The sequence below is a fragment of the Megascapheus bottae genome, chromosome 6 (assembly GCF_031878675.1).
Source record: "Megascapheus bottae isolate mThoBot1 chromosome 6, mThoBot2.hap1, whole genome shotgun sequence".
Classification (NCBI taxonomy): Eukaryota; Metazoa; Chordata; class Mammalia; order Rodentia; family Geomyidae; genus Megascapheus; species Megascapheus bottae.
Window position 1 is genome coordinate 27,781,516 of NC_143514.1, and position 18,451 is coordinate 27,799,966.

Consider the following 18,451-nt stretch of genomic DNA (forward strand, 5'->3'; position numbering starts at 1 on the left):
ACTGTTTTTCTCTACTATAAAACGTATTTCTTCTCACTTCCTATGAAAAGTTAATACCACCCTAGCTTTTCTCAGTATCTTTAGACTGACTCTTATGCTTCCTTCTTCAAGAAGGCTCAGCTTACTCTGGTTTTTAAATAAACTTCCACAAATTGCTCAGTTAATCCAGAAATAATCACTTTCTAGTAATTCAAAGTGTCATTTTCTGATTGATCACATCTTGTTCTTTTTATGGAGATTCTTCCTGCCTTGATTTTGGTGGCAATGAACAATTTTAAATTTTCTTCCTGCTTTTCTTGCTTTGAATATCCAATCTGTTTCATTACTTTTTTGTGTTTCTCAGAACTCTTTATTCATAATCTTTTCAGTCATTCAGTGATTTAAATCATTCCAGTTACCTCTTCTGTATATATGAATTCTATGCTATTCATATAAGGCATGAAGTTAAATTTTGGATTCTTCACAGGGTGATTCTATTTAAGTAAATTCTGTTGTCACTCCTCTAGGGTAGGGGTCTTATAATTGGTTAATGCCCTGCCTGAGGATCTTAAGAACCTTTACCAAATTCCCCATGTTCTGACTATTAGATAAGAAATGAGCATTAAATCCATATACAGAATTTTGTGTTTTGTTTTGTTTTATAAACCCAGCCAGAAAGTTCTATCACTTTGTGTACACATTGCATTAGTAATATGTTTGTGATATGGTTATACTGACCTGAAATAAACAGTGAATTATTATCAATATATACCAAAGTGGAAATGGAAATGTTCTTTAGTAAATATATAGCTGTCTCCACCTTGACTTCTAGTTCCTACCACCAGCTATGACTTACACCTGAGTGTGCTTTCTACTCTTCAGTCCCACAGAATGGCCAGCCATGGCTTTTTGTTGTCCTCCTCTGACCCAACATGTACAAATTTGACTCGACCACAGATTTATAAAAATCTGCCTACAATCCAAGCTTATTGTACATTTGAGAAAAATTGGCATCAGAAGAATGAATGAAGAGCTAACAACCATCCAGACACTCAAGAGTCCAACAGTAAACAGAAAACCTAATCTTACAGTTAGCATTTCCATCCTGTGCTCAGTATAACACATAATTACATGGACCCACGTGTCACTTCCTACCTCTCTGTTTCTGTCCTAAACGTGCTTTCCTTACACATTGTCCTCCTCATTTTTACTTCTAGTCTACATAGTCTTTTTTCAGTTGTCTTTATTGTTCTGGCTTTTCCAGAAAGACTTCTCTCAAAAGTTTTGCTTTATCCTACTGATTTTATTACTCCTCTAGCATCAAGACCAAAACTCACAGTACAATTTATTTCTTTCTTCTGTTTAACCTACGATGACAATTACCACCTTGTCCTCAATTTTTAATATTTTTACTTATTTTTATCAGTGTCATTGTACTACAAAATCATTTTCACAAATGTTTTCTGAACCTAAATGAACTGTGTCCCCATGCCATATGCACCCTTAAAATATTGTGTCAATAGAACTGATATTGTTCAAAGAAAGTTTGTGATTTCAAGGACTTCCAAATGTAAGCTATACACTGCCTGTATATGCCCATTTCTAAGTATTTTTTCAACATAAATATAAAACATAGTCCAAAGTAATCATTCATTCAAGTGAGTATTCAAAGCATGGTCCTTCTAAATATCCTTACTAAAACTGACAAACTTTTTTTTAAAATGGCTTTTCTTATAAAAGAAGCTAAGTATAGAGTAAATGTGGCATAGAAGAAAGACTCAAAGGCATTGCCTCAAGACATTAAGAAACACATGCTTGATATATCTCATTTGGGCGAAACAATGTGGACAATTTTATATGTATGGATTAAAGACACAACTCTATGAAAAGCATATGTAAGTTCTGGAAAAGGAAGTGTGGATGATTCCATACAGAAAAATGCCATACTGAAAGAGGCTAAAGTGGTACTGACAGGCCAGATCACGGAAAACCCTTTATAGCCTGAATCAAGAGTTTATACTTGATCCTCAAGACAATGAGGAATCAATGGCTGCTTTATGGAATGCAATAATATGGTATAACCTATGGTTACAAAATTAAAGCTGCCTGGAACAAGGTAGTTAAACTAGACAGGTTATAGTGGGAAAGGGAAACAATACAGGAAATTAAAGTGTCAGAGAAAAGATAGTACAGGCTTGTACTATGGTACAGAGGGAGGTATGCCATAAGAGACAGTCAAAATAATAAATCAACATGGCCTAATAATTGATCTCGTTTGGATACATGACAGAGGACTCAAGAGTAGTCTCATAGATATTTAGCTTGTAGGAATGTCTGATGTCCAGACTTGGAGTAAATGAGAAGACATATTGTCTTTTTGTTTCCTGAGACAAACTGGCAGTTCTGGGGTTTGAATTCACATCATTGTGCTGCTAAGCAGGCACTACAATGCTGGGCCATACTACCAGATTTTTTTAGTTTTATTTTTTACACTGGTGAGTTATGGAGTTAGGATCTTGCTTCCTGGCTTGGTGCTCATCTGGACTGCTATCTGATTGTTTTAGGCTTTTCAGCTTAACTGAGATGACAAATCAGCGCCACCTCATCCAGCTTCTTTGCACTAAGATGGGGTTTCCTGGATTTTTCTGCTCCAGCTGGCTTGAAACTGTAATCCCCCCAATGACAGAGAAATGCCACAGCACATAGCCATGGATGAAGAAAAGGTCTCTTGAACTTGTTCCTGAACTAGACTCAAACTACATTCCTCCTGTGTCCCCTTTGCCTTCTCACAAGTAGATTACAGGCAGGGGCCTGTCTGAAGAAATACAATATTGAGGCAAAGAGAATAGAAGAAATTTTAGACACACAAAGTGTGAATGTCAAACTAAGACATATGATAACTAACATATTGAGAAAAGAAACTACCTAAAGTGGACATATAAAATAAAAAGAATACCTAGATTAAAAAAAAAAATAAAACACAGTAAGACCAAAGGAGGATATTCAAAGGAGCAAATTGCAAAGGCTTAATACCTATATGCATGTGAACATATAAAATAATATTTATCAAAATGAGGTTTTGGCTATTGTTGCTGCTTTTGTTGTCTTTTCCTTTTGCTTCATTTTTAGTTTATTTATCCTTGGGAAAGTAAGGGGAGCATAGAAAATTTAGTGATACTCACTAGACATGAACTATACAACTTGTGGGTGGAGACAGGAGGGAAAACTGAGAGGGAGCAAAGGAAAGGGTGACCTAGTTCCAAAAAAAAATGTACTCAGCTGACTAACTGTAACCCTTCTGTATACCACCTTTACAATAGCAATAAAATATTTTTTTTAAAATAATAAAAAAGACTCACACACAAGTGACTTGAATAAATGGTGACCAACTGTTATAAACTGATATTTTATAGGTGAATCCAATGAATTTTGAGTACAAATACCACATAAAGATCCATTAAAATAAGAAATTCTAAGTGTGCCCTGCACTCAAGAGTTAGAAATATGTTAAAATAAATACCATAGGCTTTGTGGTTATAGTTTCCCGTATGTGGGGATTGCAGAATGCTGTCAAAAGCAGAGTTGAGGGTCAGAAGTGTGACTATAGAGTCAGCACAGATTGTTCTCTACCAATGAAATGAAAAAGGGGAGGTTTGGTATCAACTATGGGCTTAAGAACAGTTTTGTACATTCTCTGTATACTGTAAATTCTCCTTCCTTCTCAGAACTCATATTGCAATCTGTTAGAACCACTTCCTTACACCAATTTGTTGATGCAAGAGCTACCAACCTCCCAGGCTGCAAAAGTTCACATTATTGCTATGGTAATTAGCATTTTTTCAGTGTTTATAATGATTCATTGTTCATAAATGTTCATGTTCATAAACAGTCTTAAGTTCTTATTAAACATATCAGTAATGAAGGGCAAAATGAAGCAGAAAAAAATAGAAAGAGGAAGTTTTAGCATTCAAATGAGGCAGCTAGAAAATATTCCTTGAGGAAAGCTGACATTGTAGGCATGAGTTGAAGGAAGTAAAGGAATAATTAGTATTTTGACATTTTAAGAAGGAACATTTTAGACAGAAGCCATAAGCAAGGCAAATGTTTACCTAATGCCTTTGAGTAACTCCAGTGAGGTCATGCTGCCAGGCAGAGTACAGCAGGAGGACTTAGGACCCAGGTACAGGACCCCAAAGAGCCAATGGCCACTTACACAGAGTCACTTTGGCTAGTATACTGTAGATTGTCTGAAATGAAGCAGGAAACCGATGATAAGGCCATTTAAAAATATCAGTTGAAAATCTTGACAAGGAAGAGTGATGGGATGCTAGGGAAAGGCCATATTTGGGATACACTTTGAAAATAAAGCTCACAGGTTTTCATTTCAGATGAGATGTGAGGTGAGGAGAGAATGAGATGGGTCAAGGGTCAGTCAACATCTTTAGCTGAAGCAACTAGAGAAGGAGCCCATTATAATTAGCTGAGATGAGAATTATTACAGGAAGAGAAGGCTGAAGAGGGAAATTAGGAATGTGGTTTGGATATATGAAGTGTGAGATGTCGATTGCACATCCAAGTTGAGATGGGAAAGTTCACGGGGGTGTTTATTGTTAAAAGGGATATGTGAGAAATGTGCATTCGAGAATTATCAGTGGTAGTAATTAAAACCACAAGAGAAGACAAAAGAATGTAGGAAGTGAGTGAATTTTTTTTCAGAAAAGGGGAAGGAGGGAATTCTCCAATGACTGGGGAAACCAGTCACTGGAATAGGAGACTGGGATGGAACCAGCCAGGCTGAGGAGAAAACAAAAGAATCAAGGGTTATGGACACCTGAGGAAATCAGCATTTCAAAGAAAAGGGATGGATCAACTTCAGGAAATGATGGCATCGGTTCCTTTAAGAAAAAGACTAAAAATAACATGTTAGATTTAGTAACACTGGTGTTGAAAAGGTACATTTTAATGGAGACATGGAATAAAATCTTAGGATTAAAAAGACGATGAAAAACAGAGTAAGAACAAGTGAGTTTGTTACAGAGATGGGGGAAAATGTAAAACACAAATTGCTCATGTCTATAATCACAGCTACTCAGGAGACTGAGATCTGAGAATCAGGGTTCAATGCCAGACCAGAAAGGGAAGTCAATGAAACTTTTATCTTCAACTAATCACCAGAAATGCCAAAAGTGGAGATATGGATCAAGACATGGAATTCCAGCAACAAAAACTAAGGGACAAAGCCCAGGCCCTGATTTCCAGCCACACATAAGAAAATGAAGAAAAGAAAAGAAAGAAAGAAAACAACATGGCTGATGTTTAAACAAAGGCACTAAACTACAAATCAAGGAAGAATAAATGATGGAAATAATGAGTTGTCCAATATTTTACTGACTTGTACTATTTTATCGGAAAATTTAAAATACTAACAGGGACAGCTATGTGGTTCAGTGATAGATCACTTGCCTAGCATGCCGGAGACCTTGAGTTATTTATAGCATCACAAACAAAGGAAGATAGAGAAAGAAGAAAAGAAGGAGACCAAAAAAGGAAAAGGAAGCAGGAGAGGAGGAGGAAGTTGAATATAATTTTAAACAGAGAAAATTTCTGGAGAAAGGAAACAGGCATAAAAATCATTCTTTCTCATTGAGCAACCCTTGAATCCACCATTCCTTAACTATTCAGTGCATAGAGACTTCTTTACAAATTTGAAAAACACAAAACTACTTTGAGGAAAATGGGTGGTAACGTGTATCTATTGGTTGAAGGAGTATTACTGAGCCAACAGAACAGTCTGGGATCCTAGAAATAAACCCTCACATCTGCAGCCAACTAAGTTTTGACAGGCATACTAAAAACAACCATTGGAGAGCGAATAGTCTGTTCCACAAGTGATGCTGGGAACGTTTGATGTCCGCATGCAGAAAAATGAAACTAGATCCATCTCTCCCACCACCTGTAAAACTCTACTCGAAATACATTGAAAAGTAAAATCAAAAACAATGAAGCTACTAAGGAAAGCAAAGGGGTAGATGCTTCTGGACATTGCAGTGAACAAAGGCTTTTGAAGACAACAAAAGTACAGGGGGAAAAAATGAAAAAATAGACAAATAGGATTCCATCAAAATCTTCTATCCTCAGCAAAGAAAAAATAGAATGAATAGACAACAAATAGAATGTGACAAAATATTCTTAAACTCTATGATGTCTCCCCAAAAGGATCTATTTATAAGGAAATTCAAAATACCAGGATATATAAGGAACTCCAAAATCTCAATCATATAAAATGAGTATTCTGATGAAATATGGTCAATAGGCCCACTTGAAAATTTTCAAAAGAAATTATTCAAATAATCAACATGTGCATGCAAAAATAGCTCAGCATCATTAATTATCACAGAAATCAAAATTAAAATTACCCTGAGATAATATGCCGTCTCAGATAAAATGATTTTTATCACAAAGGCAAAAGACAAGTGCTGGTAAGGATGCAGAGGAAAGAAAAACTTCACATATTGTTGGTAGAACCATAATTTAGCAGAAACTACCGCAGAAACTAGTATGGAGCTATTACCGTATAATCTAGCAATCCTACTCAGATTTAGCCAAAGAAAATTAAATAAGTTTATTGAAAAGTCATCTGCATCCCCATGTTTATTGCTACTCAAAATAACTAAGACCTATGAACAACATATTCATCATCTGTTAAATGCATAATACGGTACATATTGACAATGGAAGACTATTGAGCCATTAAGCAAAATCTTGTCATTTGAAACATAGATGGAAATGGAAATAATTATGTTAGGTAAGCTAATTTGCACTACTATTCACTTATGTTGACTCTAAAACAGTTGATCCCATAGAAGTTGAGAGTAGAAAGAAGATTGCTCAAGAATGGGGAGATAAGAAATAAAAGGGGAAAAACTTTGATCAACACAAAGTTACGGTTTGATTGGAATAAGAAGTTTAATATACAACAGACATAAAGCAAATATGCATATCGATGATTTACTGTGCATTTCAAAAAGCTTGAAGAAATGATCCTGAATGTTTTCATCATGACAGAATAACTGATGGGATAATCTTTTAACGTAATTTCAATATTACAAGGGCATATATATGTATATATATAGAGAGAGACATTTTACATTTTCTGTATCAGTTAAATTTCCGTATGCAATAAAAATCCAATATTATGTTATTGGATATGCTATGTGCAGTAGTTATTGAAGAAGGGGAAACATTTGATGCAGTTAACTTTAAATAGGAAAACCTCAAGAAATTAAAAAACAAAGATCTCAAAAGGAGTTGGAAGATAATTGAATAAGCCTGTTAGTGATTCGGGTTCTGAAGCATGTGAAAGATGCCCAGATATCTGGCTGTAAATTGGTACATCCACAACACAGGAAGACCTGCAAGACAATGAATGGAAAAGCGACAAGCAGGCTAAATTTGCAACACCTGAGAACCATCTGTGTGCATATATCCACAGATATTTGGAAATTCAGATCTGGACTTTCTAAGAGATATAGGACTAGAGATGTCATAGGAGGCAGGTAGAAATTAAAGCTGGAATAGTGGATTAAATCCTGTAAAACAGCAACGTAAGAAAAAAAGAACATTCTAGGAAAGAACCATGAAAAAAAAGATATATATTGTGAAGGTTGCTCTGGTAGAACCCAGAATTCAGTCTCTTTACTATCTGTACTTGCCACCCATTTCCTTTATCTTATTAACCAATAAAAACTGACAAGGCCTAGTCACTAAACTTAAATCTTCTAAAGCACTAGGTCTCAGTATTTTCTTCTCTGAGCTAACTTTTCCTTTTTTATTTATACTTCCAAAATTTTTTCAGATAATTTTTGCAATTTCTTTTCTATATTTGTTGGCATGAATAATATCCAAGAAACTACATATTAGAATTTTTTCATAATTAATTCAAATAAATGCTCCTTTATTTTATTTCTCTTTCACTCATTTTGATTTTTCTAATGAATACCAGTTCTCTAGTCGCAAAATAAGCTCTGCCCTTGGGAATGCTGAAGGACTTCCTCTTAGCTGTGACTAGTAGCACATGAAATGCTTGTGGCCCTCAGATGTGCAGCTGTTTGTGCTGATTTTTGAACACAAAATTTGACAAGCAAATTTATCTGTTTCCAGGTATAGAGTCACAAAAATTACTTTGATTTCTATCCTCAGTTTATAGCCTTGACTAAAATGCATGAGGTTCCTACATTTCTAGGTACCTATAGGTTGATTTCATCAGTAAATGGATTGAATCAGATACAAAGTAAACACCCCCTGAAGTGAATTAGGATATTTTTAGATTTTCATTTAAGCATGATCGATGAGAAACCATCCATATGAATAGATTGGATAGTTCATCTGTTTGCATTATGCTTGAAAGTGGCCAGAAAAAAATGCATGAGTATACTCATTTTATGGCCCAGCTATGTATTTATATTTCACTTAGATCATCAGCACTTAACACAGATAAATATATTTTAAAATTGAAAGAGTTCAGTGTTCGAGTTTTTAAAAACTTCTCCATGCTGATACCTTCAAAATCTTCTGGAAAATAGAGCCCAAGAATTTCTGTAGCCCATAAACACTATAGAAATGTCTTGCCTAGCAGCTGAAATACTGACCTCCTGGATATGACATATCACAACTTCTAAATGAGGTAAGCAGAAAACATTATGTGTACAAACCATCACTTTTTATTTTAAAAAAAAAATCTTTACATAGTTTTGAGAAGTTGAAGAACCTTTTTTAAATATGAAATTGGGTTCTAGGTTTTGACCAATACTCAATCTGAAATGTTTGTGTAACTAACAAGAGTTTGAGATTTTCACACTCCCCTAGATAGTTCTCAGAAATTCTACTTATAATGTCCTTGGGGGTGTAAGTTTGCCTTATATTGTGCAGAACATTGTTCATAAATTCTTATTCACTGGGTTTTCTTTTTCTTGTAGAAACACTTTATAATCACGATGACTACTTATGATTTTGTGCAATGTATTTGGAAGAGATGGAGAGGACTAGAATTGCATTAACTATCGCAGAATGTGAACATTCAGTACTAATTTTATGTGCTCAGGATTAATTATTCAATGATATGTGATATTCTTTCCTGCCAGGATCCTACCTTTTGTTCTTCCCCAAAAATATCAACTCCTCCATCTACATTAAATGTCCCCTCCATCAAAAGGTGCCTACATCTGTCCCTTCTTGTTTCAGACATCACAGACCACTGCCATGGGTCTCCCCCTTTTCCTTGTTGAATGAGGATGGGAATGTATTTCTCTTGGTCATTCATAAGAGCTCAAATAATGAATGAATTTTCTACCCCTGCTGCTCTGTGAGCTTTGGGAAATATCAAGTGAACCATTAGCTATTTTGTGATATTCAACTTGGGCGACCATGCTGGGAACAGTTGCAATTTAAAGCCTTTTTAATACATGGTTATATCGACTACAATTCCATTAGATTTTTCCTATGATATTTTCATTTTATTGTGTCATTAATAATTTATCATCTTTATTTTTATTATCAGATTGTATTTTTTGTTATCAGATCGTATTAATCATTTTATTTTCATTATTGTTTTCTTAATTTTATCAAGGTTGTAAAACAAGACTTTGCTTTTTGTCCTTTTTGTTCTGGAATGTTTACCAATATATAAAAATGCAGAATCAATAATGGTGTTTAGAAAATGAAGCAGATATTCATCATTTCTAGCAAAAACAATGTTATGCATAGAAACTTAATTACTTCCAGATATTATTTAATTGCATCTAAGTAAGATCAAGCCCTATAATAGTTTAGATAATATTGGCTTTCACAATGTAGCTGAACTATAATTTTCAAATTTTAAAATGATCAGAGGAAAAAATAAATTTAACTATAGTTAACAGGAAAGAAATCGATTGTTTCAAAATCAGCATAAGGAAAAGTATCTTGAGATCTAGTATTTGAGTCTTCTTGAGATTAATTTCTTTCTGAACTTAAGTGGAAAAGCAGGATAGGGCGTGCTTTTTGTTGTTATTGTTTTGTGCATGTTCCGGGACTTGAACTCAGGGCCTGTAATTTGTCTGAGCTTCTTTTCAAGTTATCTACCATCTGAGCCACAGTTCCACTGCCAGCTTTTTTCTTGGTAGATTAACTAGAGAGAAGATACTCACAAATTTTCCTGTCTGGGCTGGCTTCAAACCTGATCCTAAGATCACAGTTTCTTTTGTAGCTAGGACTTAGAAGCATGAACCAATTGTGCCTAGCTCAGAAAATCTGCATTTTCAAAGGAACAATAATTCCTTTATTTCCTATTTTATGTCTAATTTTCTTAAATGATTATATTTATGAAAAAATTAATAATCCCTGTAGCAAAAGCTAAGTCACACATAATATTCATGAGGTAATTTTGGGCTCACTATTGTGGCACCAAAGATCTGCAACATCATAACTTCTAAATAAATATTTTCAGAACAAATCAGTAAAGTAAAAGATGGACATACATTTCTAGCAATCATACATATGCTATGTTAATTTAATCTAGCACCAATTAACAAATATACCATATTACAAATGCGGTGATATACTCACACAAATGAATGGATCTGTGAAAGCTCTGTGAACTTGATCAATTGAAATTATTTGATATTATCTAAGCAAGGATACTATTCTGACTATGGAATGGCCCTCATAGTATGAACACACGCTCAGTTGTTAGCATTATTCTGTGAGGTTCTGGAAACTTTAAAAGATTGCATGAGTATGCAGAACACTGAGAGCAGGTCCCTGGGGCCATATTGTCCCTGTTAACTTCTGGCCACCATGAAATAGCTCCTTTTTTTCTTTCTTTCCTTCCTTCCTTCCTTCCTTCCTTCCTTCCTTCCTTCCTTCCTTCCTTCCTTCCTTCCTTCCTTCCTTGCTTTTGTTGAACTCTAAACCTGGACATTGTCCTTGAGCTCTTCAGTTCAAGGCTACCACCCTACCCCTTGAGCAACAGCACCACTTTCAGTTTTCTGGTGGTTAATAAGAGAGAAGAGTCTCATGGACTTCAGTGCCCAGGCTGGCTTTGAACTGCAATCCTCAGATCTCAGCCTTCTGAGTAGATAGGATTACAGGCATGAGCCACCACACCCAGCTAAAAACTCCTTTCATTACTTATAGTTATTTTCTCAGATATTTTGTCCAAAACAATGCAAAAATCAATTTTGCGCCAGAACATTAAATTTTTATCGACACATATGTTGCCACTACAAAAAAATACACACATATATCAAAGTGATCTTTTCTTAAATTTCAAGAAAAATAGGAAATAAAATAAAATTAATTTTGCCCTGCTAACATATTTTGGGCACCTTTTTGATCAAATACCTAGTGTTCTTTTGGCTATAAATTGAAAAACTACCAATACTAATTAGCAAATAAAAGTGCACATGTAATAAGGCTCCTAAAGGATATACTGAAGTATAACAAAGCACTTTGAATTTTAACAGAGAAACTAAGGACAAAGATATGTGTCAGTCTCATAATTTATCATTATGTACCTATCTTCCCTTAAACAAAAACACTACTTGTAAAGTGTTTGCTAAAGGCCATATGATTCTTCTCAGATGTGAAAAGCAGAAATAATTAAAGAGGACACTTAATTTCTAATAAACCTCTTTTCTTTGTACGGTTTACATTGTGGAGTATATTTCTACTGAAGTCTCGGTATTGAATTTCAAAAATTTTAAATAATACCAATTCCATGTAAATTGAACTTTTATGTATCATTTGGGTTAATGAGATAAATATATATGCAATATACTTATATGTATTGAAAAATATATTTAACATGTGTGAATATATAAATATGACAGAATATTTTTAAATATAAATTAAATACATATTTAATAAGCATATACATTTACTATAATAACAGCTGAAAATATATACAATATGATATGATAAATATGCATGATGTGTATACATGTATTAATATATACATATGTTTGCATATTTAAATGCATATTTATATTATATTTCAATTATATTTCAATTCCCAAAGTTCATAAATGGGACTATCTTATTCACATTTGTCTCCAGACTGTGTTGTTAACAACAAACCTTGAAAATACTTTTCATCAAATACTAAAATATATATGACATCATCTACCATTTCATATTATATACATGACAAAATATATTTACAAATTAGAAAGTCATTATCTCAGGCATTATAATCAAACCTATAAATCTGAGTAACTTTTGTTCAAAAATGTTTGCATATTCTTTAATTTTTTCTTATTAATTTGTAAATTCTTAGATATAAGGCAGGGGATGGTTTAATACATGGAAATAAAATCAAGCATGGTAAAATTCACTTGTAAAGGCAATATAGCCTTCCATGGAAATAGTAGGAAAAGGAACATATTTAAAGTAGGTGATTTGAGAAGAATTTTTAAAAAGAGTTGTTTTTAAAAGCTCATGTAAGAATCAGTGTTAATAAAAATCTATTAATTAAAAAAAAAGCTCATGGGCCAGTAACACTGGAGTTCAAGTACCCGGTGTACTCATATGTCCTCTGAGTGCTGATACAGAGAAACGCAGAAAGGGACACTTAATATACCTATTTCATCATATCCCCATAGCAAGAGAGCTGGGAAGGTAAATTCCTTACACTCAACATTTACCTAACCTAAAGTAGAATGAGATCACTGATACAATACAGTCCATTATGAAGCAAAGCAGAGTCAGAAAAAGGGTAAATGGATCTGGAGGACCCAAAAAAAGGGCAAAAGAGACAGGAGACAAGGGAAATGTACTATGTAAAAGGAAAAGGAGTACATTATCTAGTAAGTGGATAAAAAAATGCACACAAGTCATCATTCTGTCAATGAAATATAACAGTAAGATATAAATAAGAAAGTAGCCCTAGGAATAAGTACTGAACAAATAGGTGAAGGAAATAGGATTCACAATTGTAAGCATCTACTATATGCCAAATGTTTGATTAAAAGTGTCAATAAGCATTATTCTTAAATTTTATAACCTATAAATGAGAAAATTATGATTATGACAGTTTCAAAGATATGGAAACTACAGACTACTTGGGAACATGCCTCTCTTTCCTTTTCAGCTGCACCTATGTATTACTCTACCAAGCAATAAAATCTTCCAAGATCAGGGCTCTCAAAGTACAGGTTAAGTCTCCTCTGGTAGTGAATTGTCTGCCTTGTCCTCAAGATTTTTCTGGCATAAGGATGCTCAGTGGAAACTTGGGGCCCCTTTGTCAACAGCTTGTAAGGCTTCTTGTCTCCCCAGGACCTCCAGAGACAACGACTACACCGTGTGTGTTGCTCAGCATGCCAAGTCACTTTCTATGACATCTCTCATTCTTACCATGCACATGGAGCCAACTGCAGACCTTAACCAACGCATGGAATCCTATAGTGCATATGGAAGCCATTAAGCAATTCTTGAGCCTGCCATAATAACAATACTCTCTTCCGACCTTAAAATAATCTATTGTGCTCCTACACATTTACAGAACTATTTCCCAGCAAGTTTTCATGGTAGCATATATTTGTCTAATGTAATAATCCTATCTACACTCGTGCTTTGGCTTCATGATTTGCCTTAGAGTTCCCAATTCATCGTCACAGCACACCCTTGAGATATAGCAGTCATACTAGTGAACATGGAGGTAAATTCGTGCTCTGGGTCAAGATACATGGAATCATCTCCTTTGATTCATGAGGTATATGCTATTATTAGCCCTATCTCAGTTCTAAGTAATAGAGGCATGGATTAAGCAACCTTTCATTATTGGAAAGTACCAAAGGAAGTATCACCGATAAACTGAGATTCCAGAAATTCTGGCTCTGCAATCTGCTTAACCATTGCTCTAAAAAGCTTCTCAGTGTTTTAAATAGAACTTTATTCCCAATCCTGCACACCATTTCTCTCAACTGGTGGAATATGAAAATTGACTTCCACTCCATTTTCTGAGAGGCACAATTTCTTGTTCTGTCTCTATTCCTTTCCCTTATCTCTTTACCTAGTTACAAATGTTAGATCTCAAAATCCAACACTCCAATGTGGTGCACTGGTATGCTGAGTATTATAAAGGACACTGTATAGGCCTTTGAAAAGACTCTTTTCTCTCTCCCTAACTCATTCATTCATATTCTCTCTTTCTCTCTCTCCCTAACTCATTCATTCATATTCTCTCTCTCTCTCTCTCTCTCTCTCTCTCTCTCTCTCTCTCTCTCTCTCTCTCTCTCTCTCTCTCTCTCTCTCTCTCTCTCTCTCTCTCTCTTCCTCCCTTCCTCCTTCCCTCCCTCTTATATCCCTCCTCCCTCCTTCACTCTTTCCCTCCCTCCTTCCTCCCCACTCTCTCTCTCACTCTGGCATGGCAACTGTCCTCACTCTCCCAAATCAATTTCTAGAAACTAGAATCCTCCTTCTCAAGGTAGGTGGCTGTGAGGCAGGCTAGATACCCCAGAAGTAGAAGGACTTGCTGGCAGCTAAAGGCTGAGGGGACAGTACCACTGTACTATAGCAGGGCCACACATAACACCCAAGAAACAAGACCTTGCCAATACCTACCAGGAATAACATGGCCAATATAAATACTACCTGACCTTAGCTTTCTCATAATACAAACTCTGTCATTATCCTTGCAGAACTCACTATTTCTATGATGCATCCAGTGTATAGGATATCCTCAATCCCGTGTAAGGACACTAAAATAAAATACAAAATATCAAACCTAGATATAGAACTCTTCCACCCACTCCTGGAATTCCACTTCTTCTTTCATCCTTCAGCTCATAACTAGTCCATACTTTTATTAAGCTGGGCCATGAAATATTCTTTCCAATACTCTCGCACATGTCTCACTGAGAAGACCAGCACTCAGCCTTTCCTTTCATAAAAAAACTTTCTCCCAATTTCTTACTTCATCTTATCTCTGAATGCTTATCCTGACAGCAACAGAACCTGAACTCTGGGGATTTCAATCCTATCTCCTCCCAAGAATTCCCCAGACTACCATATGGCAATAAAAAAAAAAAAACAGAAATATTTTTTGTAACTTTATATACAGAGGCACAGACACAAATGCAGACACACACACACAAGTTACCTTTCTGTGTAGGAGGTGGCCATAAGAAAATTCTCTGACATAAGTTGATATTATTTCACCAGCCTTTCCTTGCAGAGAAACCCCTTTCTTCTGAAAGGAAGGAATGCTACAGAAAAAGGCTAAGAAAATCTGAGCAGACAGGCTTATTGAGTTTCCCATTTCAGTGTAATGCTCTCTGATCATACCTTTTATCCCCAAACATTTTGCACACAGCCCTCTGTTCTTCATTAAGCCTGAGAAGACTCTTCCTTTCTGAAAGCTCCTGTGTCATGAGAAACCTTGATGAAATCAACTAGATATGGTTTTATGCTTGCTAATATCTTTTATTACAGAAATAAGATCCTTACAACAGTGAAGTGGGACCACAACTGTCACCACCTACATAAACAATACTTTATCTGCCTGTTTACATTGGATAACACTATAGCGTTGTCTAGCATGAGGATAGACGATAGTCTTTCTGTCATTCAGGTGAGCGGCATAATCAGGCCACCAAGTTGCATTCATATTTGTCAGTGCAGCAAAATCGCATTCAGTTAAATTCTATGTGCATACAAATAGCTGGTGAGTGCCACTTGGTAAGGAGTTTAGCACTTTTACCTGTAATTGCTAATCAGACAAGGAATGATTAATAAAATATTTAAGCTCTGATGAGTACGTTAGTGACATAAAAGTAAGACTAAAAAGATGTGGGTTCTAGAAGTACTGAGAAAAATGGTTTCAATATGGAAATAAAAAAATCATACCTCTTTCAATAATTTAAGAATTCTGTGTGGAATCTGAGAACTGCAAGCAAAATCATATTATTTGAGTTTTCAATATAATAATGTTTTCACTATAATGGTGTTTGAAATAGTGACTAACCAAAGTCACATGTGAGAAAAATGGCCCAGAAATACCAGACAAAAGAAAATGAAAGATTTTGCAACATTGTCCAGCGACGATACAAAAAATATTTTCACATTGGTATGTACTGAAATAAAAAATATCTCGATGTGCATACTATTATATATCTATGATAAGATACCCAGCAGGAGTTTCTGTTTTGCTTTTTCTGTCACTCACTAGAATGGTTGTTTTCTATCCTCTTTCAGCTCTTATGTCATACTCAACATACAATAAGTACTTTTGCTCAATATTTTTAGGTTTTTATCATATGTGAAATGGATGGTAGAACAACTGAGGTGATGATGAACTTGATGACATCTTTTTCTTGCAGCTAGTCCACCCCCAATTTAGAATACATTTCAGAATGGTGAAAGGTTTAGGATTCAAAAGTTCTCAAAATTCTCCATTGGACAAAAGGCACATTGGGGAGTATCCTTATGTTTGTTGCAGCTGAGAGATGACCTTCACCAGACAGAGGCATGATGGGGAGCTCCCACTGAAGAGACTGAATTATCAGCACACAAACACAACTTAGCTCTGCGTAATAGAGTTGAATTCTTCTTCTTAAGTGAGTCAAACTAAAATATCTCTGTGATAGTTTACTTTGCAATAAATTCAAGCTTCTTTTTTTGTAAGTGGACTGTGTTTATTTGGGTTGAAGAACTATTGTTTTGAATGACATGGTTGTCTTCATACATTTAATGATTCATTTAGAAAAATGAAATAAATTATAATTATATTTCTTTTATTGCAGTTTGACCTCTCTTTCTGTGTATGAACATATGCACACACACGCACACGCATGTGCGTGTGTGTGTGTGTGCGTGTGTGTGCATATACATGTGTATTGCTCCTTAGAGATTGAAATCAGAAACTGCGCACTCTTTCCTAGTTTTATCACTGGTACCTGCCTTTGGGTAGTTAATTGAAGATGAGAGTCACAGACTTACCACTCTAGGCTTTCTTTGAACCATTATCCTCAAATTTCAGACTCCCAAGTAGCTAGGACTACAGGTTTGAACCATTGGTGCGCCCAGTCTAATTTTCATGATCATAAATCCATCTGGTTTTATGTATTCTTTTTAAATCACTATTCTTACTACTCTTTTATTAATTAGCATCAATTTATTGTACAAAACATTTTCATTTAATATATCCACATATACATACATCAGGGATCAGAATCATTCCCCCCATCACTGTCGCTCACTCTCATTTCAGACATCTTTATGTCTCTCTTTCTCAAAATCCCTACATTTTTCTGATATTTCACATTGCCTTAAAACTTATTATTCATTAATGTCCTATATATTTGGAACTTAATCTAGTAAATTTTAAATAAAGTATTTTCTAGCTATAAGAATCTGGAAATATGGTCGCAGTTTAATATGAGAGGAAAAAACATAACATTTTCCGTAGATAACTTATAAAAGTAGTTCATTCTGCCCTCTCATATATTCTGGGTCCTAAAATATCATGAATATCTAGAATTCAGAATAAAGATAGTCTCATGAGGTTTTTATAGCAATTATGGAGGTACACACTAAGATTTTGTTCCTGTGTACCTAGTCAGTAGATATTCTGATCATTTCTAGTCTTCTGGCTACATAATTGTAGATCCACAAAACAAAAATGAAGAAAACCAGTTTTTGTTTACACAGCTAAATAGATATATTACTACCAAGTGATATGTAGCCCTCAAAATGATAATTGTGGAATTTTCTATAACAAATCTACTTCTTCATCTTTTAGAAATGTTCTCATGCTGTGACTCATAGTAATTTTCTCACAACAGATTTTTCCAGTTACTTAGACCTTCTATTAAAATGAAACCAGAGGGAAAATACTAGCTCTTCAGAGTTGTCTTATTAGCCAATAGATTTAAAACAAATCTACTGGCATGGAGGAAGATGATAAGCAGTATGGGTTATATAAGTGTGTGTGCTCTCATGGGTTCTGATGGGTTGAAGGTTTTTAGGTATTTGGAATATTCGTGTGTGCCATGGATTCTTAATGTTATTCTATTTTCCTCCCTTCCCTCCCTTTTTTATTCTTTTCATTCCTCCTCTTACAATTCATCTAATTCAGGTATACAATCACCATGTAAAACACAAACACACAAGCACTTAACTCACTCTACATGCTTATTTCCTGTATTTATGTGCTGCATAAAACAATTCTCATCCATGGTCATGTTATACAATCAAAGTCAACACTTTCAGCCTACAGAGAATTTCAGCTAATAGTGTCTCTTTTAAGTGTTATTTAAGAAAAAGTTTATTTTAAAAGTCTACATTCCTCCCCACATAGTGTATACTTTCCATAATGTATATTTTCTTCAACTAATGCCAGTCAATTTCCCTAACAGGATAGAAAAACTTAAATGTTGTAACACTGTCATTAAATGACTAATTTTATAGTCAGATGGGGAAATCGTCTATACTTCTC